The sequence below is a fragment of the Spermophilus citellus genome (assembly GCF_964194105.1).
Source record: "Spermophilus citellus genome assembly, chromosome: 3".
Taxonomy (NCBI): Eukaryota; Metazoa; Chordata; class Mammalia; order Rodentia; family Sciuridae; genus Spermophilus; species Spermophilus citellus.
This window is the reverse complement of record NC_138184.1, coordinates 208,004,948-208,029,850: the sequence shown is the minus strand read 5'-3', so window position 1 is coordinate 208,029,850 and position 24,903 is coordinate 208,004,948. Positions and strand designations below refer to the sequence as shown.

The 24,903-nt window shown below is 37.5% G+C and overlaps 1 protein-coding gene across 10 annotated transcripts in view; it reads right to left on the bottom strand.

Moving 5' to 3' along the window:
• NRF1 (nuclear respiratory factor 1) overlaps positions 1-21,924 on the bottom strand; it is a 140,890-nt gene extending 118,966 nt beyond the window's left edge. For 7 of the 10 annotated variants that reach the window (XM_081284513.1, XM_081284516.1, XM_081284511.1 and 4 more), the window contains exon 1: positions 21,803-21,924. The gene's annotated coding sequence lies outside the window, so the exon portion shown is untranslated. Of the gene's footprint in view, positions 1-3,898; positions 5,255-21,098; positions 21,215-21,802 lie in introns of those variants that run through there. The other 3 variants (XM_081284517.1, XM_081284514.1, XM_081284515.1) reach the window with 3 other exon arrangements.
• Positions 21,925-24,903: the final 2,979 nt, after the last annotated feature.

Below are 24,903 nucleotides of genomic sequence, written 5' to 3'. Positions count from 1 at the left end.
CTGGCGGGAAGAGACTGAAGAGATCAGGAGGGTGGGTCAGCTTCATCCAATGAAGAGACAAGGCTGCTGGTGGCCTTTCCCACTACTGCCATTGGTGAGAACTGCCTTTAGATTTTATCATGCTCTTCCAACTCCCTCCTTGCAGTGGCATGGAATGCTGATAAAGATCTAACTAAAGGTGCACAAGAGGCTAACAGAAATCTCAACAGAGTTCAGTCATCAGTGCTTTTCATGGTGATGTTGAGTTGACAAGAAAAGATAAAATTATAAGTAGTACATAGTATTACAGTTTAAACAGAACAATGATACTCATCATAGGCTTCTTTTCCAATTTTTTTCCATTAAAAATGGTTAAAAACAAAACAGCTCTAAATGTTTAAAGAGATAAGTGTCATCTACCTGGTAACTACGCTTATTAGAAAAATCTTTAATTTTTAAGACACACTAAACAATATGACCCACCTCTTCCCAGATGCCACCTATATGGTGCTTCTATACTAAGAAATAAATCATCAATATCTATGTATATCTGATATGCAGTATTCATCCATATTCTATCCTTATTCAACTAGGAATCAATTAAACCAGGATTATAGTCTTTATATGGCTGTTTTACAATTTTATGTAATCCGTAAAACATGATCCCTTTGATATTAAAAGGTACCAAAAGTATACACACAAAAGTTGGAAATGAGGAAGTGAAGGAAAAAAATATCAAATGTGATATTTCTGGATGGTAGGTTTACAAATTTTTGTCATCTTCCTACTTTATTTTTAAGATGCCTTACAAAATTATTTTCACATGCCGATATATTAGATATTAACAGCATTTAAAATGAGTATAACTACACGTATCAATAAAGTTTAACAACTTATACAAAGTTTTAAAAGATATAAAACAATATACTTTTTCTATGGATATATATTTATATGGATATATATATATCCATAGAAAATACAGTTTACATAATATGTACATTATTTAGTATATATATATATATATATATATATATATATATATTAAAAGTTTGTAAAAATGCAGGGGAATAAAATATAGGTTGATATCTCTTGTTCAAAATGTTTGAGGCCAGAAGTGCTTTAGATTTTGAAATATTTGCATATACATAACAAGACACCTTGGAAATGGGACCCAGTGGGACCCAAGTCTAAATATGAAATTAATGTTTCATACTTCCTTATACAAATAGCCTGAAATTAATTTTATATAATATTTTTGTAATGTGCCTGTGTTTTGACAGTGACATGAGATCAGATGTGGCAACCTAGAACTTACAAACACACAGGATTTTTATTTACTTTTCTTAAAAGTGTCCATACTGACAAATGACTACATTGGCGATGTCTCAGAGAAATTCATTTACTTTAATAATTAAAGAATTATTATTTTCCTGGTTATCAGATTGTTTATCATTGTGGTATGCTATGCCAACTAGGTAGAAGTACAATGAAACACTAAATAGGTTTCTCCCTAAAAAATCAAGTTTCTGAGAAACATTCAGATATATTCTAGGATATACATGAGTTTGCTATACAGTCTCACTCAATTTTATTTTTTAAAAAAATTACAAAAATTAAATAGCTCACAAAAATGTCTCTTATACATAAAGGCAAAAACTTCAGTTCAAATATTGTCTCAAATTCAAGATAATATTTCAATATAAAAAATTTGTTTGGGGGCTAGAGTTGTGGCTCAGTAGGAGAGCACTTTCCTGGAATGTGAGGCCCGGGGTTCAATCCTCAGCATTGCATATAAATAAATAAATAAATAAATAAATAAATAAGATCCATTGACAACTATAAGATATTTAATTTTTGTTGTTGTTGTTGTTCAACATAAGATGAATAATTTTTGGTCCTCAGCATTTAACATTGTTGGTTTTTTTCTTCAGTATTCAGAATTGATCCCAGGGCCAGTCTACCACTGAGCTAACCCAGCATCCCTTTTTAAAAATTTCTGAGATTAGGTCTCTTTAAATTGCCCAGGCTGACCTCAAACTCGGAGAGCCTCTAGTCTCAGGTTCCCCACATAAATGGGATTACAGGTTTATACCATCCTCCCCACCCCCACCCCTGCCTGATATTGATTTAAAATCCATTTAAGACAAAAATGGGGTCAAAGTTCAAAATTCCTACAACAGTTTTGTGTTAAACTATTTTAAAGGTATTCTAAGTATTTGATGTGACCATTCCCTTTGTTAATTTATTTCCTTTAAAAGAACAGAAAACCAATAGCCCCTGTTTTAAAGCAATGTCCTAACCTAATCTTATACTTTAATTCCCATGAGGATGAAATAATATGACAATTTACCTTGTGTGGTCAGACTTTCTTATTTGGAAAGCAATTTCCTCAAATTCAAAGAATATAAAAAGTTACAGAAAAAGGTTTCCTTGAACCAACTTCCCCCAACAAGAAGAAAAGAAAAAGAGAGAGGAAAGAAGAAAGCAAGTCCAACATATTAAAAATGAATTAGAAGAGGAACAACAAAATTTATTTAACTCACAGGGAAAATGAAATTATTTGTTCACATTTTACCTTCTGTAGTCCACTTTGAAAAAATAAAATCAAGCACAGCAGTGACCTATTGAAATTGAAATTTGCTTTTCAGGTTAAATCCATCCTATTTAGAATCCTCTTTTACACCACTAAAGACAAAAAAGCAGAGGACTCACTAATAGCAACCTAACAAGGCTCAAAGTATTAGCTCTGTAGGTACTAACACCTTATATTGAGTTCTTTATTTCATCATTTGCATTGCCAACACATATCACCTACATTCCATTTGTTCACTTTATTCTAACAATATCTGTGGAAAAGCTGCTCAATCAAACTGCCTGGATGGACATCAGTCTACATAATTTCATTCACCAAATTTTGACATGTTTAAATGCCAGCATATCACATGCATTAAGTAAATATTCTTTGAGCACCTTTTCCATGTCACGTTCTGGATCAGGAACTGCAGGAAAACATCAATAGCAGTTCTCAAAGTGAACCATGAAACCCTGGGTGTCTCTCAGACTCTCAAGGGATCCATGACCTCTACATCATTTTCATAATAATTAAAAGCTAGTTGCCTTCCCCCCACAGTGTTTATATTTACACTTATGATACAAAGCAATGGTGGGGTAAAACTACTGACAGCACAATTTAAGATAACAGCTACTAACTACTATAGTAGCCACAATATAGTAGCTATTATACTCTTCACCATCATGTGCTCACAAAAAAAGGCAGGATAAGGCAGTTTATTTTATTTATGAATGGGCTCAATGAATGAGTAAAAATTAATAATTTTATTAAATATTCACCCTTGAGTTCATGTCTTTCTTATTCTGTTCAACAAACAGAACATGCACAAAGTATTTCTGTTACATGTGGAAGTATGATGATGGTCACAAAAATATGGGCACCATTCTCTGAATCAAACTAAAATTAGCTACTTTTTTCCTGAAGGAATATTATTTTTACTTGAAAGAGTGGCTGTCACACAAATTATATGATCAGACCTGGGTATTTGACATTTTCTCAAAAATTAAAAGTCAGCCTGTCACTAGCAATATTTGTTGTCAATGATGAAATTTGATATTTTAAGTGATAATTAGAATTCTGGAAAACTTATCTGCCACAGTGAGCTTGATAGCTTTTCATTACTTAAAAGGCTTTTCTTATGAAATCAGTTGGTAATATTAATATAATTTCTGCATCAGCATTTAGAAGATCTGTACAACTCAGTGAACTAATACTTTCCAATGACCAATGCTACAATATTACAAAATCATGCATAGGTTAAAAGAGCCATTCAAAGTGCATGACAAACCAGTAAGTTTGGGCATAACAGAGAACAGCTATGGTTTCATATTCCATATTACAACTCACCTTTAAAGAAATTATTGCTGAGGCTGGGGCTCAATGGCAGAGTGCTTGCCTAGCATGTGTGAGGCACTGGGTTCGATCCTTAGCACCACAAAAAAATAAACAAATAAATAAAGACATTCTGTCCAACTATAACTACAAAAAAAAATTTTTTTTTAAGAAAGGAAGAAAGAAAGAGAGAAATCACTTTTGATGAGTTTGGGCATAACATCAAAGAACAAGAAGCATAAAAATCTAAAATGGAGGGCTGGGGATGTGGCTCAAGTGGTAGCACACTCACCTAGCATGCGTGAGGCACTGGGTTCAATTCTAAAGATATTGTGTCCACCTAAAACTAAAAAATAAATATTAAAAAAAATATAAAATGGCTCTTAAGATACTCCTCTTTTCTAACTACATATTTGGTATGAGAAGATCTTTTTTTTACTTTAACCAAATCAACATTCTGCAACAAAATGAGTGCAAAAGTAGGTATGAGAATCCACCTATTTCCTCTCAAACCAGACATTTAAAAGATTTGTAAAAACTGAAAACAAAATCTCACTAACTTGTTTCAGAAAATTTCTTTGTAGAAATCTTTTTTTTTTTTTGGTACCAGGGATTTAACTAAGGGGCCCTCAACCACTGCACCACATCCCCAGCCGTTTTGTATTTCACTTAAGAGACTGCTGAGTTGCTTAAGGCCTCTCTAAATAGCTGAGGCTGACTTTGAAATAGTGATCCTCCTGCCTCAGCCTCCTGAGATACTGGGATTATAGGCATGCACTACCACACTGGCTATAGAAACACCTTTCAACATGCGAAAATTTACTATTTTCTTAAAATCAATTAATGAACATTTTTTAAATTTCTTAGTCTTAATATCTGTAGTCAACATATACAAAAGCCCTTTAAAGTCCTCAATAATTTTTAAGAGAATAAAAGGGTTTTGAGACCAAAGATTAAGAATCACTGGTTTACAGCCTATAATCCCAGTGGCTGGAGAGGCTGAGTCAGGAGGTTCATGAATTCAAAGATAGCCTCAGCTAATATGAGGCACTAAGCAACTTAGTGAGACCCTGTCTCTAAATGAAATACAAAATAAGGCTGGGAATGTGGATCAGTGGTTGAATGCCCCCAAGTTCAATCCCCAAAAGAAAGAAAAGGAAAGAATTATTGGTTTAGTTGGACATGGTGGCACACGCCTGTAATCCCAGCAGCTCAGGAGACTGAGAAGGATTGCGAGTTCAAAGCCAGCTTCAGCAAAAGCAAGGTACTAAGCAACTCAGTGAGACCCTGTCTCTAAATAAAACACAAAATAGGGTTAGGGATGTGGCTCAGTGGCCCAGAGCCCCTGAGTTCAATCCCTGGTACCAAAAACAAAACAAAACAAAACAAAACAAAACAAAACAAACAAAAAAAAAGAAAGAATGAATGAATTACTGGCTTAAAATACAAGAGGGAGAAAAACAAATAACAATCCAAGGCAGAATGTGCACCATAGCCTTTCTATTCCTGGATATTTTAATTATTCCTAGACAAACTAGACCTATTGATGTCAATATAATCAAAATGAGTAATTCATTTAGTAAGCATGAAAAAGGCCCAAGCAATAATAAGGTGTTGTGTTAAGCCAATTTGAATTAGTGAGTTTTTATTTATTCTTTTCTAAATAAATAACTTTGAGTCAGCCTTTTAAAAAGAGTTCTTACACAGGAGCTAGCTCATTCACAATTCTCTTGGAAATGGATCCCACACAACCTAATTTATAGTGAATTTGGTTCCCCGATTCTCAAAAAAGGGCAAAAAAAAAACCCTTGAAATCCTACATTGGTCCTACATTTTTAAAAAATTCTATATCTTTTTAAGAAAGCACTTGTTTATGTATATATGCTATGATTTCTATGTTTAATTTTTGTATTATGGCAGTACTGGGAATTTAACTAAGAAGAGATTTACCCTTTTCATTTATTTATTTATTTATTTGAAATTTTGAGACAGGGTCTCACTACGTTGCCAACACTGGTCTTGAACTTGAATTCACTACCTCAGACTCCAAAACAGCTGTGATTACAGGTGTGTGTCACCATGCCCAGCTTCATGTTTGTTTTTAAAAGGGATGGATACAAACATTTTTGTTTAGCCTACCTAGAAGGACAAAAAAAAAAAATAGGGGTGATGGTTTCCAGAAAGGGAAAGTATGGAAGAGAAAGTCGCTTTGCACTGTATTCCTTTTTACATTGTCTTCTTAACCACATGCATGTAATACTTACTCACAACTTGATATTTTTAGGCAGGCACAGTGGCTCACAACTGTAATTCCAGAGACTCCAGAGGCTGAGGCAATCACAAGTTCAAGGCCAGCCTCAAAGAGTTGGTAAGACCCTGTCTCAAAACAAAAACTTAAAAAGGGTTGGGGAGGTAGCCCGGCGGTGAAGTACCTCTGAGCTCAATCCTTGTACCAAGGCAGTGGTGGGAAGGACTAGATATTTTCAAAAATCCATCTCTACATCACTGATTTCTCTAGTCTTTTATCTCAAATTCAAATGCCAAAAAATGCTAGTATGAAAATAGATTTGAAAAATCACTGGATACACACTTGTCACATTAGTAATGACACACATCTCACACTTGAAGACATTATCAAGAACAATCTGTCTATTAACCAGAAGTGATCAGCCATTGATTACCTGAAGAGCATCTTGTTCACAGGAGACTCTAGTGATGCCATTCAACTGCCCAACATTAACTGATATAGTTGCTACTCCATTGGTAACTTTTTTTTCTTTTTACATTAATCACAGCACTTGTTTTAAAAAATACTCTCTGAATAGCACAAAGGAGCTAAATTTAAATATTTCTTAAACCACAAGCAACATTAAATTCAGCATTCATGGGCTGGGGCTGGAGCTCAGAGGTAGAGCCCTTGCCTAGCATGTGTGAGGCACTAGGTTCCATTCTCAGCACCACATAAAAAACAAAAATAAATAAAGGCATTATGTCCATCTACAACTAAAAAATATGTTTAAAAAAACTCAGCATTAAAAAATTGGGAGCTTTAGCTCCCAATATGCACTAGGTACTATGACTTGATATTATCAGCACTCATGATATACAATGTAATTTTTGACAATATGCACTTGAACCTACAAATTCCACTACACAATATAGATTTAATCATAAATGAAAAAGGCTTGGGGATTTTAACCAATTCTAAGTTCAATAAAGCCCTATGATGCAGCTACAGATAAACCTAAATTTAAATTTGGGCAACATCACAGTTGGCTAAATTGTGTCTATAACATCAGAAAACCTGCATTTATCAGATCAGTCTTGCAACTCATGTGAGATTCTAGGACACACATGATGTCCAGGGATGCTGACCAAGCACAGTAGAATCTGGGTAGTTAGACATGTAGAAGGCAACATTTAATGCATTAGCTACCATATGCTAAGTACTTCACATGAATTTTCTTTATATCTTCACATTAGTGATAAAAGCATTATTGTCCTTGAATTAAAATTTTAAGGAGATTCAGACTCAAAAATTAAGCAACATGTTCCAGGTTGCAAAACTAGTAGGTGGTATTACCATAATTTAAGCCTGTAGCCTGTTAATGGTTTGAATGGTAGCTCTCAAAAAGACATGGCCATGTTCTAAATCATTGGAATTCATGAATGTTTCCTTATTTGGGAAAAGTGTCTTTGCAGATGTAATCAAATAAGTTTTTTTTTGAGGATTGAACCCAGGGCCTCATGCATGCTAGGCAAACACTCTACCACTGAGCCATATCCCCAGCCCTGAATTAAGGATCCTGAAATTATATTGTCACAAGATGGTACAAACCAACAACTGTCCTCATACAACTCAGACAGATGGAGATTACAGACAGAAGAGTAGGAGAAAATGGGGCCATGGAGGCAAACACCTGACTAATGTAGCCACAAGTGACGGCAAGCCACCAAAAACTACACAAAGCATAAAAGACAGACTCTTCCCTAGAGCTTCCTGAGGGAGCACAGCCCTGCAAACACCTTGATTCTGAACAAAGGGTCTCTGGATCTGTGAGAGAATATATTTTTGTTTTAAACCACTAAATTTGTTGTAATTTGTTAAGGAAGGTATTTATATTTAGCCCCCAAACTTCATATTTCAAGCACACCCTATCCCAGAAAGCTGAAGGAGGCTATAAGGATATTTACACTAAAACAGAGTTCAGAAGACTTTACAATGAAAATGGAAATTATGTTTTTGGAAGCCCCACCCCCACAAAAGAAGCAAGATCAATAGATAAAGTTCCAAGGAGAAATTTCAGTTGAAATTATACTTTCTAACCACCTAAATGTGTTAAAGACTAGTCAGACTGATGTGTTCAAGGAGTGACTGATGACTTTACTTTTAAGCAACACAGCTGGCTTAGAATCTCTTTCCACCATGAGTCCCTAAAATTATAAAATGTTAGATGGTGCCACAACAGCCTAACAATAAGGTATAATAATACAAATTAGTTTTGTGAGGATTCTACAATCATTCAAATAATTCTGACAGCTTGTTATGTGTCAGGTACTATCTCCTGGTAAGTCTGGTGCCTGAAGATGAACACAAGCACATTATCCACTCTTATATTCTGGTGGGTAATATGCAATAAAGATAAAATTGCATAAATGAATGCATAAGGAAAAAGCTAAAAAATGAGGGAAATCAAGCATAACTTGGAAATTATGCTTGAGCAGAGACTCAAAAAATGTATAAGATTTCCTACATAGAGAAGAAATAAAAGGCTTTCTAGTCAAGAAACAGAAAAAAAATCTGTTAGGGAAAATGGTTAGTACAAAATGGTCCAAAAGTTTAGCACAGCCACATTAAGCAACTTCATCTTCATCCTAAATTCCAAGATAACATGTCCAGATCTATGTATTTAGAAAAATCAGTTCATTCTGGCTGCACTAATGTACGAGTGGCTGGTCACACTGGATGTAAGTGACCACTTGCAAGTGTCCAAGAAAGACAACAAGCAGCTAAGATAGAAATGTAGTGGTAAAAATGAAGAGGACAGACTAAGCTTATTTAGAAGGTTAAAAGAACAGGATTATAGAATATGGAAAGACAAGGAGTCTGCTGTGAGAAACTGGATGAAATGGCTCTATTGACTGAGGTAACCAAGAATGGAACAGGGCAAGTTTGAAAAGGAAGTTCATTTTGTGATGCAGTGTATTCCAGGTATCCAAGAATAGGCAGTGTACATAGAATCCTGAACCTCCAATGGTTGGCCAAATCTGAGTATGCATATTGATGCAGAACAGTTGCACAATCTTTTATCTTTAAAGAAAAACAATTATTTCATAAGAACATCGTTATTTCTAGTTAAAAAGTTCAAATCAGTGCAAATCTAAAAGAATCACTACTGTACCACAAGCACTAAATTAATATTAAACAAAGACTATCTATTTAAAGGACCTTGAGTAACATTTGGCTATAAAACTTCAGAGATGACAATCCATCCTCCTGGTGGACTCTCATGTGAAAATTAGCTACTGCTCTCACTCTTTTCAGATATAAAAAAAATGAAAATAAAATCTGAGACAAAACATCAATACTTTTTAATTCCCAGATTCTCTACCTCCCACTACATCTACAAGACACTGAGTTAATATCTTGTCAAGCATAAATAAGGAATAGGAATACACTGCTGAAGAAGAGGCAAGAGAAAAGGAAACTGCAGAACACTTTAAAAGATTAAGAGATGGCAGTTCTACATGTGTTCTTGCCTCTGAAGACCTACCAGTGGGAAAAGATGTGGAGATAGGACAGTAATATTGATGATCCTGACCCTCTATAGGCCTAGATTAACATGTGTGTTTGTGGCTTAGTTTTTAACAACACAAGTTTTTTTTCTTTAATTTGTTTTAAATAACAACACAAGTTTTAGAAGCAAAAAATTAAATTAAAATTTTTAATTTTATTTGCCTGCTGTAGTGCACGCCTTTAATCCCACCAATTTGGGAGGCTTACACAGGAAGACCACAAGTTCCAGGCCAGCCTGAGAAATTAAGTGAGACCATGTCTCAAAACAAAAAATAAAAAGGGCTAGGGGTGTAGCTCAATGGTAGAGCACTCCTGAGTTCAACTTACATTATTCTTCCACCCCACAAAAATAGAAACTTATAAAAGAAAAAAAATGTAGTTTTAGACGGACAAAATGCCTTTATTTTATTTATTTTTATGTGGTGCTAAGGATTGAACCCAGTGCCCCACAGGTGCTAGGCAAGCCACTGAGCTACAGCCCCAGCCTAGAAAAAATATTTTTGTACAGTTGTACAATGTTTGTTTTAAGTTAACTGTCAGGAAGTTAAAATGTAAAAAGTTTATTAAAAAGTTACAGAAAGGTATGAGAAATTTATTACTGAAGAAAAATTCACAAATTTTGTGTTGCCTAAGTATACAGTGTTTATAAAATAGTCTATAGTGATGTCCTAGGACTTCACATGCACTCACCAGTCACTGACTCACCCACAGCAACTTCCAGTCCTGATAGCTCCATTCTCTAGTGTTTGATACAGATGTACCCTTTTTTTTTTTTTTTTAATTTTTTTAGTTGTAGTTGTCAATACATTTTATTTATTTATTTTTATGTGGTGCTGAGGATTGAACCCAAGACCTTGCACGTGCTAGGCAAGCGCTCTACCGCTAAGCCACAACCCCAACCCCATACCCTCTTTTAAGTAGTATTTTTACAGTCCCTTTTCCACCTAGATATACAGGTATTCACCATTCTATTATAATCAACTACTGGGATTCTGTACAGTAACATGCTGTACAGGCTTGTTGCCTAGGAGAGATTCACTACCATATAGCCTAGGTGGGAAGGAAGCTGTACCATCGAGGTTTATGTAAGCACAATTTATGGTATTCTTAAACAACAACATCACCTACCAATGCAATTCTCAGAATGTGTCCCCATTGTTAAGCCAAAGTATGACTGCACTTAGATGAAAAATGTTACCCAAGATTTGGTTACCACTTTGTACAAAAACTAAACAGCTATCAGAAGGATTAAACACAGAATTAAGTGAGTAGTCAGGAAAACTGGGTTATATTAATAGTTCTAAAGAGGATTCTACTATATAAAAATCTTTAGGAAGCTTTGAGAAAGACCAGTTACTTTATATGTAAAATTAGAATTTTATATACACACATAAATTATATATCACTTCATTGGGGGAATATGAATTACATATTTCATAGAAATAAAAATATTTATATTTTATAAAGTCTTTTGAGCTTCCAAAGATTTTCTTCCTAAAAAAAGGTATTTTTTTTAATATTTATTTTTCAGTTGTAGTTGGAAACAATACCTTTATTTCACTTATTTATTTTTATATGGTGCTGAGGATCCAACCCAGGGTCCCACATGTGCGAGGCGAGCACTTACCACTGAGCCACAACCCCAGCCTCCCAAAAAAGGTATTTTTAACATAACTATATTATACCACCACTAATAATAATACTTGATTTATTATCAATGGGAATAACAACTCAGAAGGTCCCAGGGTTACATGAAAGACCAACAATATACTGAAATAAGATGTTCACTTCTGAAATTACCCTGCAAACATAAATCTTTGCTTAGGAAGTATGATGCCAGAGTGGAGAAGCAGCAAGTTAATATGTGAATGAAATTGAGGTTAACCCAGGATTTAGCTTTCAGTCTTTACTAAGTAAGCTCTCATTAGCAAGCCTTTACACCCTTACTCCAAAGTTATCCTTACCTCAGCAAAACCACAGAGCATGGAATAAATAGCAAGCATTTCTCAAGTAAATGTGTATTTGAGAGAAAATTTTAAACTATAGATTTGTAACTGCCCCATTAAGAATGTTTCAGGGTTCACAGGTAGTACGCCTGGCACTGAGTGAGGTACTGGGTTCGATTCTCAGAACCACATGTGACTAAATAAAATAAAGGTCTATCTATAAAAAAAAAAAAAATTTTTTTAATGTTTCAGGACAAAAATTGATCGTAGGCCAGGAGCTGTGGCCCACACCTGTAACCCCAGTGAATTGGGAAGCTGAGGCAAGGGGATCAAAGTTCAAAGTCAGCTTCAGCAATTCATCAAGACCCTCAGGAACTTAGTAGGCCCCTTTCTCAAAAAAAAAAAAAAAAAAAAAAAAAAGGAATTGGGGATATAGCTCAGTGGTAAAGTGTTCCTGAGCTCAATCTCCAGAATAAAAAAAGGCTGATAATATCAAATGTGCTTAGACATTTTAGGTCCAAGACAGTATGCACTGTATTATTTTGTTTTATATTTTTATATATGCATACATACGGTATATAATTATATAAATCAACTAAAATACGAATTTTGTGTAAAACCATGATTACTCTTCTGCTGTTTTACAATGAGCACATATTACATGCCTTTCTAAATTACAATATATAAAAATATATAGTATAAAATGTTATAGTCTCTATATAAAATATACAGTCTATAGTCTTACAAGAGACTCAGATTTTAGAAGGAATTTTTATTTAAGAGAAACTTTAGAGTCAAGAATTTTAAAAGGCAAAAATTTTAAGCCATGTAATTGGTGATATATCAGGATTATTATTTTTTTCTTCGGATTTATTACCTGAAGCTAGCTTTTGGGTCAAGATGCTAGTTCTATGACATTGTTCTTACTTAGCAAACCTTGGCTGGTTCTATGACTTATGGGCTATTTTTTTAATATTTATTTTTTAGTTGTAGTTGGACACAATACCCTTTTTTATTTATTTTTATGTGGTGCTGAGGATCGAACCCAGGGCCCCCCAAGCACTAGGCGAGCACTCTACTGCTGAGCCACAATCCCAGCCCCTTATGGGCCACTTTTATATGGAAGATATATTACCAAAAATTGTCATAATTGTTTAATGAAAGACAAAACAAACACAAGTGCCCAAAGGAAAAGACAAAATATTCTAGTTTTATTTGGACACTCTTTGTAGATTTAGCAAATGTAAAGATAATCCATTTTGTAGCACTATGAATGAACCTGGAGGACATTACGTTAAATGAAATAAGTCAGGCAGAAATACCCAATGTTCTCACTCATAGTGGAAGCTAAAGTTGATCTCATAGAAGTTGGTAATATAATAGTGGTTACCTGAGGCTAGGAAGAGTACTGGGAAGAAAGGGATAGAAAAAGGTTAATTAATGAGTACATAAATAGTATCAAAGGATTAAGTTCTTGTGTTCTATATAGCATAGTAGGGTCACTATAGTTATAACAGTTTTCTGTTTAAGATTATCCATTATTTCATATCATTCTTGCTTTTACTAACTTTCATAGGATATCCTACAAAACAATGCCAACTGATATTAATTATTTTAACTATAAGTTTAGCAATTAACAGTATGGAGATCGGCTGGAGTTGTGACTCAGTGGTACAGCACTTGCCTGTCATGTGTGAGGCCCTGGGTTTGATCCTCAGCACCGCATGTAAGTAAATAAAAAATCCACTGACAACTGAAAATTATTATTTTTTTAAATGTGGAGATTGTGCTAATGGTGTAGCTCAAGAAAAAAAAAAAAGTTTGAAGATCACTGCCCTGGCAACTAGGGACTAGCAGACAAAACTGTCTCCCAATCTGATTTCAAAGATCCAAAGACTTCAGGAAGAAACTAAAAATGAACAATTATCTAAAGTTTCAGAAAGAAATAATGTAGAAATCAAATAAGTTCTAGTATGGAATATTTTATAAATAATGTTTTTAAATACCTACATTTTATTCATGACTTTAGAAATGTGAACACTACAATGTGTTTCCATTAAATCACCTTAGATCTCAAGGTATTCCATAATTGTTGTATTTCTGAAAGACCTTACAAAATAGTTCAACAGTACTTTCATTTTATGGTAAGAAAAACTAAATAAGAAAATGTTTTTCCTTTTTCTTTATCTTATCCCATATCACTGAAACATTTGTACACCTTTGAAATTTTCCGAAATATAAGCAACTTCTAACTCAAAAATGAATTTTGTCTGCCAGTATAATTGATGAAGTAACCTGTTTCCTTCAAAACACACTTTTTCTTTAAAACAATAGTAAAAATATAAAATATAAGTAAAAATATTACACTGTAGCACACGTATACAATTATTATGTGTCAAAACAGGTAATCCACAAACAAGCTACTTACAAATTAAATAACACAAGTTTTCAGTTTAAGATTACCCATTTATTCATATCATTCTTGTATGTGAACACTACAATGTGTTACCATTAAATCACCCCCAAAGCCTACTGTATCAATAGAGCATAAAGAGTCATCTATTAGTATGAGTTCTGGTGTATTAAAAACAAATAAACAAAAAATAAGGACTCTAATAAAATACTTGGCAAAATTCTGAAACTGGTTATTAAGCTTTATTTTAGCATTCCCCCTATCTTCCTCCTGGTGGTCCTTACTCCCATCTCTAAGAGGTGAATCAGGCAGGCACGGTGACATGTGCCTGTAACCCCAGAGGCTTGGGAGACTGAGGCAGCAGCATCACCAGCTCAAAGCCAGCCTCAACAAAAGCACTAAGCAACTCAGTGAGACCCTGATTCTAAATAAAATACAAAATAGGGCTGGAGATGTGGCTCAGTGATTGAGTGCCCCTATTCTCGGTACTTGCCCCCCCCAAAAAAGAGGTGCCTCATGTCTTCCAAAAGTTCCTCACCTAGACACTCACTCAAAATTTCTTTCCCTTGATTTATTCCACTAGTAAAGATAACTGGTTTCAGCCAACTAACACAATCAACACTTTATTTAATCATTAATGTTTGTGAAAAGACCCTTAACTTTTGTGTCAAAAGCTCCTTGAGAATCTTTTTTTTTTTTTTTTTTTTTTTTTTTTTGGTGGTGGTAGTGGTGGTGGGTAGTCAGGGATTAACCAGAGCACTCAATCACTGAGCCATATCCCTAACCCTTTTTATGTTTTATTTTTGAGAAAGGGTCTCCCTAAATTGCTTAGGCCCTTGCTAAATTCCTGAGGCATGCTTTGAATTTGTGATTCTCCGCCTCAGTCTCCTAAACCACTGGGATTACAAGTGTGCACCACGAGGCCCAGCTCCTTGAGAATCTTGTAAAAGTGAGAAGGAACCCTTGTCCCCACATTATTGCACAGGTACTCGTACAAATTTTTCATGCAGTTTCAAGAGATTCAGGGTCATGCAGTCAAAATATATTTTCTTGAACCCCAGAATCATAAATCTTAGGTATTAAATCCCTATATTTAACATACTAATATCATAAAACCTCAAAATCCTCCAAGAGGAATTTGTATTTTAAGAGACTAGCAACTCAAATGGATTCTAATTCTCAGAATTAGAAACAGGCTTTCAAGATGGTGTTAATAAAAAATTAAACAACAAAAGCCCAACAATGGGGAGAAAAGATTTTTAGGAAGTCCCCACTGGGGGTCACCTCCTGAAACTTTCAAGCTGCCATTCCCATGAGAGAAAGGGAAAAACAAAACCTATTTCTAAGCATGGGTCTTCTATTAAATTGGGTTTCAAAGGCCCTCTACCCATATTTAGTAATGCTCTAGAAATATATTGTCTAAATTATCATGATGCCTGGCAAAATACATGCATAATACATACATACAATTTCTTTTACCTCTTAAATGCCAAATCCAATTTTTATCCCAGTAAGTTCTCTGTAGTATTTCACATGGCAAACATCCCTCTTAAGATTCTTTTTAAATATTTTTTAATATTTATTTTTCAGTTTTCGGTGGACACAACTTCTTTATTTTATGTGGTGCTGAGGATCGAACCCAGCGCCCCACGCATGCCAGGCAAGCGCGTTACCGCTTGAGCCATATCTCCAGCCCTTAAGATTCTCTTAATCCCTCTCCTCAGCTTCTTCAACCCTACATCATTCTATTAATTATTCACAATTTCATCAACTTCCCTCTAGGATCCTCTTCTAGTTGACCCTCAGATGTTGATGTTCCCAAGGCTGCCCTTAGTTTTTTCCTCACTTCTAATATTATACTATTTTTACAGTTTCCATATGACATTATGCTGATGAATGCAAATCTCTTAATTAATCCCTACATTCGATTCAGTCAGTTCATTCCCTCCGCAAACTGACCACATCTGGAATAATGCCCTATTATCTTCCTCCTCAAATTCTGTTCTTCCTACACAATTTCTAACTTAAATACATTTTCATCCTTTAACCAGATTATAATCTTGTACTCAAATACCACCAAAACCTGACAATTTTAAAAATAATCTCCAGAATTTATCTCCTCTTAAATCACAACTTAGTAGTCTCAAAGGTATACAATCCAATCTTCACATCATCTTTTTTTAAAAACAGAGTAAGAATTGGAGGTGTATCTCAAAGTAAGAGCATTTGCCTAGCATGAGCAAGGTCCTGGATTCAATCCCCAGCATTAACACACACACACAAAAAAAGATATTACTTTAAAAAATTCAAAATCAGAGTAGATTTCCTACTCAAATTTCATATAGTCCCCAAAATACCTACAGAATAAAATCCATGCTTTTGAGCATGCCATTACAAACTCTTCCTATGAAGCCACAACTTTATTGGTTCCATTTTCTAGTACTCACAACTACAGTAAACTTTACTTGCCATTTCTCAAATTATACTGTTGATGGCCTTCTTGTAGCCTCCTCTTCTCTATCAGTAAAAATGCTATTTTTCCTTCAGAGGCCTCAAACCTCTCCTACATGAAAAAAGTGATCCCTAACCTCACCTATTTTCCCTGTCACTGACCCCTTCCCAAAAGGTATCCCTCCCTCTCTTCCCAATGCCACACCACTCTTTCTTTACTCTATTTTGGTTTTCAACAAGTTATACTATAGTTAGAAGAGCCCAATCTTTATCCTTTCCTAGACAAGGCCCCCAGTTCACTTGTGACTCTAGCACCTAGCACATGACAAGAATGTTCAATGTCTTTAATCAATGTCTGGTAAATGAATGGCAAAACTCTAAAAAAAGGACACACATAAGGAGGTTATTTCTCAATGGAGGGTATGCCTCACTCTCTTCTGAACACAAAACAAAACTTAGGTCTCCTGATCCCTAGCTCCCCATTTCTAGTCCACTGCTTTAATAGCTTTAAGCAATGTTTCATGGGGACATTTCCTAATTTCCTCTTGTTATTTGTAGGTTTAGCTGCCAGCCTAACCACATTAGCATTCAGGAGCAGCAACAAAACAGACTAAGTTCTAAAGAGCAAAGACTTTACAACTAGCAACAGTAAAATACAAGCTCTCAAAAAAAAAAAAAAAAAAAAAAGGTCTTAACATACAAGCATTTGAAGTTCATCCTTCACAAAGATGCCTTAAAAAGGCCCATATAGTTTATCCAACAGGCACCACTTTAAGAAATCTTAAGATAATGTCCACTTAAATTATCAAACTTTTCACATTTCTAACCACAGAAACCAGCATACCCCAATTAAATACACTGCTTATATAATAAAAAATGCAATTACCACAAACAAGAGATACTCTAAATCACCAAAATGATTAAAGTAGGTTTAAAAATATCTTCACCCTAGGCTGAGGCTGTAGCTCAGTGGCAGAGCCCTTGCCTAGTACGTACAAGGCATTGGGTTCGAGCCTTAGCACCACATAAAAATAAACAAGTAAAATAAAGGCATTCTGTCCATCCACAACTACATTTTTTTTTCAAATATCCCCACCAATTTTTTTTTTTTTTAATCAGATGTCACTTTCCCTTTCCCTCTTCAACCACACATACCTTCTTTACAAGACATGGCTTCTTAAAGAAATTGCCTGATGATTTGGTGCAGGTGGAATTTTAAACCATTTGAGGTTGGCCAAAGCAGATGTCTCCCTCATGGTCAAATTATCTCTTTTAAATAAGTGACTGATATCAGTGACAGAATACAGATTTGCCTCAAAGGATCACAAATGTAGTAGGCCTGCCACAACTGCAACTAATTTTGTTCCTTAATATATTCAATCATCTTAAACAGCTGTATTTCTGGCATTTCTTCAGTTCATAGGTTTAATTTGATATCATATAAATGCACATATTTAGAACATTTTAGGCATAAAGAACACAGGATGAGGGCTGGGGATATGGCCAAGCAGTAGCACGCTCGCCTGGCATGCGTGCGACCCGGGTTCGATCCTCAGCACCACATACAAAGATGTTGTATCCGCCAAAAACTAAAAAATAAACCTGTAACCTGCTTAAAAAAAAAAAAAAAAACAAAACAACAACACATGATGAAACATTTTTAATATCTCAGCAACTAAATTGCATTGCATGAAGTTGAAAACACATTAGCCTAACTCTGAACTGCACTTTAGAAAAATATATATATTCCAAGATATATATAATCCCATTATTTTCCTTGAGCAGTCTAAAACTCATTATTCAAGTTTTGTCCATGCTACATAAAATAATCTCAAACAGGGCTGGGTTGTGGCTCAGCAGTAGCGCATTTGCCTGGCATGTGTGAGGCACTGGGTTCGATTCTTAGCACCACATATAAATACACAAATAAACTAACGTCTATCAACAACTAAAAAAAATTTTAAAAAATAATCTCAAACAAAGAATTTTTGTTACTCTGAGATTAAAAGTTTCCAATAACTCAATGTGGTTGTAATTTGCAAACACCAAAATAGATTTTACCTTTATTATTTCTCTTCTAGCCTGTTCACCTTAAAATACTGATGGATAAAAGCACTAAACTGAACACCCAACAAAGTGGATAATGCACCCCCCTAGTTAATAAAGACGTAACTATATGATACATAACACAAAAATTAATATGTATCCAGAGACTCAAAAAACACTGGACTTGGACTAAATAAAATGTTTCTAAAAGAAATTTAACAAGTGGGTTTCTTTCTCATGGCTATTTTACTCAACATTCATGGGTAAGCTTAGGCTGAAAACACTAGCCTTAGCTTTCAAGGAAAACATGAAAGAGCTGAAAGAAAATGTCCTTAGCATTGAACAGTTTCTGAAATGTTTTTTACAAAACCAAAGAATGATATTTTGTAAAATGGATTTTCCAAATACTATTTCTATGTTAATAAGCATCATATATAGTCACACATACACATCTCAATTCTCAAATATCCCATTTCCTGGACTGGCCTTGATTACAGACCCAGAAAGGATGCATATAAACTCTTGAGGTTAGAGTAGGTATTTGTGAAACTCAACAACCCACAGTTTCCCCTCACCCTTCAACCTGGAGTAGATGAATAAGCCTGCTTCAGCATCAAGCACAGGGCTTGTCTAAAGACATCTGACAGAAGTTGACATACACATTAACTTCCTGAAGTGTGTGCTTCTGAAGGCTGAGGTTCATAGTCCTCCCACCAAACCAAAAATTCATCATGCCTTTTCAAATACTTATGAAAAAGGCTTAATTTCAATAATTGTCATTCATCATTATTGTTCCCCAACAAACATTTACTGAATGCCTTACTACATATAAGAAAAGTTGTAAAAAATTAATCCTAGATAAAAAGCTTAATTTCTCAATCACCCATTTTTGTGTACTTCATTTACAATGCTTCTTGAAAACAACGCAGAGGGCTGGTTAAATCTGGTATACAGGCAATGTAAACTCGTATTTTAATTGTAGGAAGTTGGCCTTCAACACCCTAACTAAAACAGCAATGGTTGCATAACTATGTTTTAATAAAACAAAAAAAAATTCCAGTTTTGGATTCCACTGGACTACACATGAATTGGGAGGAAAAACTGAAATCCTTTCTGCTTTTATTCCCTCTGTATCTGGACAAGGACATTCATAACTCCTATAGTCCCTTAGGTGACTGTAACTAACTCCAGAAGCTAAATTTCCTTAAAACACAGCATTAAAACACGCAAAATTATTTGCGTGAGATTTTTTTTTCCTTTTTCTCTCTAAATGAGAATATGGACTACTCACTATTAAGCAAAAGGTCATTTTCCCTCCTTTATGCTGAGTGTTGAGACTATGATATTGCAAATAAGGTGAGCCAAAGGATTAAATAAACAGTTATTCTAATCAGATTTTTGTTTTGTTTGTTTTGGTCAAAGACCCTGTTGAAAGAAAGTGTACTATCAGAAGAAAAAAAGGGCTGGGGAGTGTAGCTCAGTGGTATAGCATTAGCATGCCCCAAGGCTCTGAGCATGATCCCCAGCACCAAAGAAAAATGCGGCAGGAGGAGTCCCCAGACAAAAAATTCTGCACACAATTTAGGAGCCAAGAGTTAAATAAACTACATTACATATGGTAATTGTATGTTGCCTTTTGCACTCACAAGGAAATTACATTCAGATGCATAGATAAAGCTAGTCAAATTTTCACTAATTTATAGGATAACTTGTCAGGAACTTTCAAACAATTCTAGGGAGTCAGGATACTACTGAATTAAGAAACCAAAACACACACACATCTCCAAAGCTTTCCCTGAGTGAAGACGAATCCAATAACCTACTGTTCAAGGCCTAATAATAATAATAATAGGAATTTTTTAAGAGACAAAGCTGAGATAGAACGGGAAAAGGACCACTGTGAGCACAGAAGATGCCCTGTTACAAAAGCTGTACCCATACTATTGAACACCGTCCAGGTTGACAGGCTCACTCACACTACCTTTCTCCCAATGCAATGATATCCTTTAAACACTTTTTTAATATGTAAATTTTGCTATGACCACAAAAAAGAATTCAGCACAACTGACACCAGCTCTAGAGCAAACAATTAATATACAGTATTCTAACTTAATGATTGGAAGAAGGGAAGGTGAACAGGCAACAGCTCCTCCAACTGGTTGGCAGATATCATTTGAAGCCCTAAAAACATTAAGATTTTAAAATAACTTCAAGTTTTGGTGGGCACAGTTAGATGCACAGTAGAAACTTTGGGACCAGAAGCAACAACACAACAGGTGAGAGAAGTGGTGGACATCACGGTACAGTGAAGTGCATAACATGCAATGGCAAACCCTCGAATTCCCCCAAAAGGCTGGGAATACGGTAATAATACCACGCACAAGACCATCTCCGAGCCCCGTCTTTCCAGTAGCAAAGATTCGGTTCCTTAGTAGGGGCGCGCCACTCCCCCCTCCCTTACCCAAGAGATCACCACCCCAGGGACAGGAAGAACTGAGACCCCGCCATGGTCACATCTCCGCTGGGGAAAAAAACACAATGTCGCTCCTTATTTCTGCGTACAAAAGGACTTTGCGCCCTCCTCCTCGAACTGCCGCCTGGGCCGCCTCCTAACAACTTGCAAGAAGGTGGGCAACGCGCCATATTCCAGCGTCCCCCAGTCCACCTGGGTAACAAGCCCACGCCACCCCGGCGGGAGGGAAGCTTCGGAGGTCGTCAGCTCAGCCAGCCTCTTCTCCCGCAGGAGACAGCAGCTCCCGCGCCCCGCCCGGTCCCGCCGGGCCGTGCCGCCCGCGAACGAGACCAGGGAAGGGCCCAGGGGGCGAACGCCGAGCCGCGGCTCCGGTCCCGCGCAGCCCGCCCACCTCCCGCTCCCGGGCCCGGCGCGCTCTCCCGGGCCGCCCGCTCCCGAGCCCGCGGGAAGGCCGGGCTCTGGGTTCCACCACCGGGAGGAGGCCGCGGCCCCGAGAGCCTCGGGCGGCAGGGCAGGCCGGAACCCTGGAGCTATCAGGAGGGCAGCGCCTCCCTCCCGAGTCCGCCAGGACGCCTGGGGCCTAGTGCGGCCTGCGCATCCTCGGGGTGGCGGTTTGACTGGGCCGGGCCGGGGCCCCCAGCCCCAGGCGGGCCGAATCCAGCGGGGGCCCAGGCCCGGAGCCGGGGGCGGCAGGGTGCCGGCTGCGGGGCGGGCCGGCCGGCCGGCGGGCGGGCGGCGTGTTGCGGCTGCGCCGGGGCTGAAATAGCTGGAGATTGCGCGGTAGGGCACTCACCTCAGAGCGGCTGCGCTACCGTGGGCCTGCGCCGTGGAGACTGCGACCGCGCCGGCTCCTCGCAGCCTCCTGCCACCAGCGGCAATGGCGAGCGCTGCCGCCTCTGCCGCCGCGGCCGCCGCCGAGGAGGGGGAGGGGAGGGAGGAGGCACGCACGCGACGCACGGCTCGGCTTCCCCGCCCGCGGCCGCCATGATGGGGAGGTCGGCGCTGCTCCTCCGCGGCGGGTTGGGGAGGGGGCTTTCGGCTAGGTTTCTGGCGTCCCCCCGCCTACTCCTTGAAGTCTCCTGTCACTGCATACGTTTGTCTGGGGCCGGAACCATGAAAGCGACTGGATGAACAAAACGTGGTCGCCGCAGAGAAGGGGTGCATGAAGCATAAAATGGTTGCTGATCTGAAAAGAGTGTCATCTCTCGCCCCCAGCCCGAGGAATTAGGACCTCCGGAGTGTGTCAGGACGATCGGAAAGGCACTCACTCTCGCACTTTTCTCCGCTTTGTCGGGCCATTTGCACCCTCACCCTCTCTTCGCAGTGACTTTTCAAGCCCTACCCAGATTTTTAAAAGCAAAAGTTTTTATACAAAGCAAGATAATGAAATGTATTCACTCATTCGTTCAGCAAACATTTCTAGGGAGCCCTTTTTGTGCCGAATGTTGTTCTGTGTGCGCTTAAGATACACCTGTTAGCAACGCAAAATACTAAAAATAAATAAATAAATAACGTCATTGCTCTTGCTCTCATGTAGTTTTATATGAAGCAATTGGGACTCCCCAAGCAAGTGCCTGACAAATGAATAGACAGTGGGAGCACAACCTGATTTTGGAGACATGAGGGGTAGTTTTGTTGTTTGTTTTAAAAGTAAGCAGGAGACCACCTCCATAAGAATCACTCAGACTCGTGGTTTAAACGTAGTTCCCCAATTGGTATCGTTAGAATCTTGGCTCGTTAGCATACCAACTAGCATTTTTCCCCTTCCCCCGCCCCCACGTTGGAAATCGAATGTAGCTCTACCACTGAGCTACATCCCCAGTCCTTTTTATTTTTTATTTTAAAACAAGGTCTTGCTAAATTGCTCTGGCTGGCCTAGAACTTGTCATCCTCCTGCCTCCGCCTCCTGAGTAACTGGGATTACAGGCAAGAGCCACTGCGCCAAGAACCTGCATTTTTAACATCCCTAAGCCATCCATGCCTGGTGATTTTTATGCATATCATAGTGCAAGAGCCATAGTATTAGGGACTTAACATCCTACAGGTATCAGAAAACAGCTTAACAAAATTAAGAAGCATACATTTTCAAGAAGATTTCAATTCCTCAAAATCTAACATCCCAAAATGAAATATCTTGGGCTGGGGGTATAGCTCAGTGGTAGAATACTCTTCTAGCAAGTGCAAGACCCTGCGTTCACCCCAGCACAGAAAATTTTAAAAGTTGAATGTGCTTTTATCTTGGGTTTTCTAAGACAGTGAGTGTCACCATCAACTACCCAGATGCTCAAATCAGAAACCTAGGAATAATCCATTATCCCTTCCTCTCTTGCTCAGGTCCTCCCAGACAATTTGAGCTTTTAAACTTTCTCTCTACCACTTCTTACCATGGTTCAGGATGCTGTCTTCTCTGGTGGATAGACTCTTCTTGGTCCCCCTGCTTCTGGAATTGCCCTCTCCTATCCATTCTCCACACTATAGCTTGAATGGTCTTTCAAAATAGTAAATCAAAGGCTGGGGTATAGCTCAGAAGTAGAGTCCTTGCCTGGTATGCACAAGACCCTGGGTGAGACTGGATTGATCCCCAGCAGTACAAACAAAACAAAAAATCATAAATGATTAAAAAAGTAAATCATGTTATTTCCCTGTTTAAAATGATTAATGAGATCCCATTACACTTAAGTTAACCTCTAGAATTCTTTTGAGGTGCCTTTGGGGCCCTTGATGACCTCATCTGCCACAGATCTCTCATCAAACTGAGATGCTCTCAGGTCATATGAGTCTAAGAATTCTGCCACTTCACAACTTTTGCAAGGACTGCTCCCTCTACCCACAGCCTTCTGCACTTCTTTCTTACCTACTAGAACCTTCATCTGAATAATTCCTACTACTCTTTCAGGTCTCATCATTAATTCCATTTCTCTCAGAAAGCATTCCCTCTTTGGCCCTTTCCTCATCACACCCAGTACTTGCACTAACAGGCATATTATCACCCTCCTCACTTCATTCTCAGGGAGAGAAACAAGAACGTGTAGAGGTTACTTGCCCAACCCCAGATTGTAAGAGATGGAGCCATTCTGAAAGCCATCAGCTTGACCTCAGAGTTACACTTTTAACCATCACCAGGGGCTTTCAGATTGCAGAACAGTACCCTCTCGTGAAGCACAAAAGTAATTTAGTTGGTTATGACCAATGTTTCATAAAAGAAATAGAAAAATAAAAATAGAAAACATCAAACTCCACAAGGCTCTTGGTCAGATTCTCTAATATGATAAATTCTCTAAATGGTACAAACATTGAAAATACCAAACTGCACAGAATATGACCAAGATTAACACAAGAAGAGTATGCATACTGTGGACTTGATTTATTCACTATTCTTATATTTAATTTTGAACCTCCTTAGGATTAAATGATGTTTATCCTCCCAAGCAAATTGAGGTTACTGCCCCCAAACTGACCAGGTTAACCTCTGCAGGAGAATGGGGATTCTTAGCTCATCAGGCTGAGGCTGCCTTTCAGCCAGAGATTTTTGGCTCAAATGCATCAGAGAGGGTCTGCCATTGCTGTGAAGACATCAGGTCTCCTATATTATAGATGATGTGTCTACAGGGTTCTCTAAGACCCTGTCCTACAATTAGATTCTTATGGTTACTTACTTAGTTCTTTCTGGACTTACTGACAAGGTTATGAGGTTGATGACATTCTGGTAAACTGCACCCAGGTTTCTTCACCTCTTAATTAAATTCAACTGATCTTGTCACTGGACAATTAATTTGACAGACCTGTTCTCCATCTGCCACAGTCTTAAAGCCACACTAATGACAAAAAATTTGCACATGGGTCCTCATGACCTCCCTGAAAAATGGTGCTTAACTCAGTCCAACAGATAGTTTT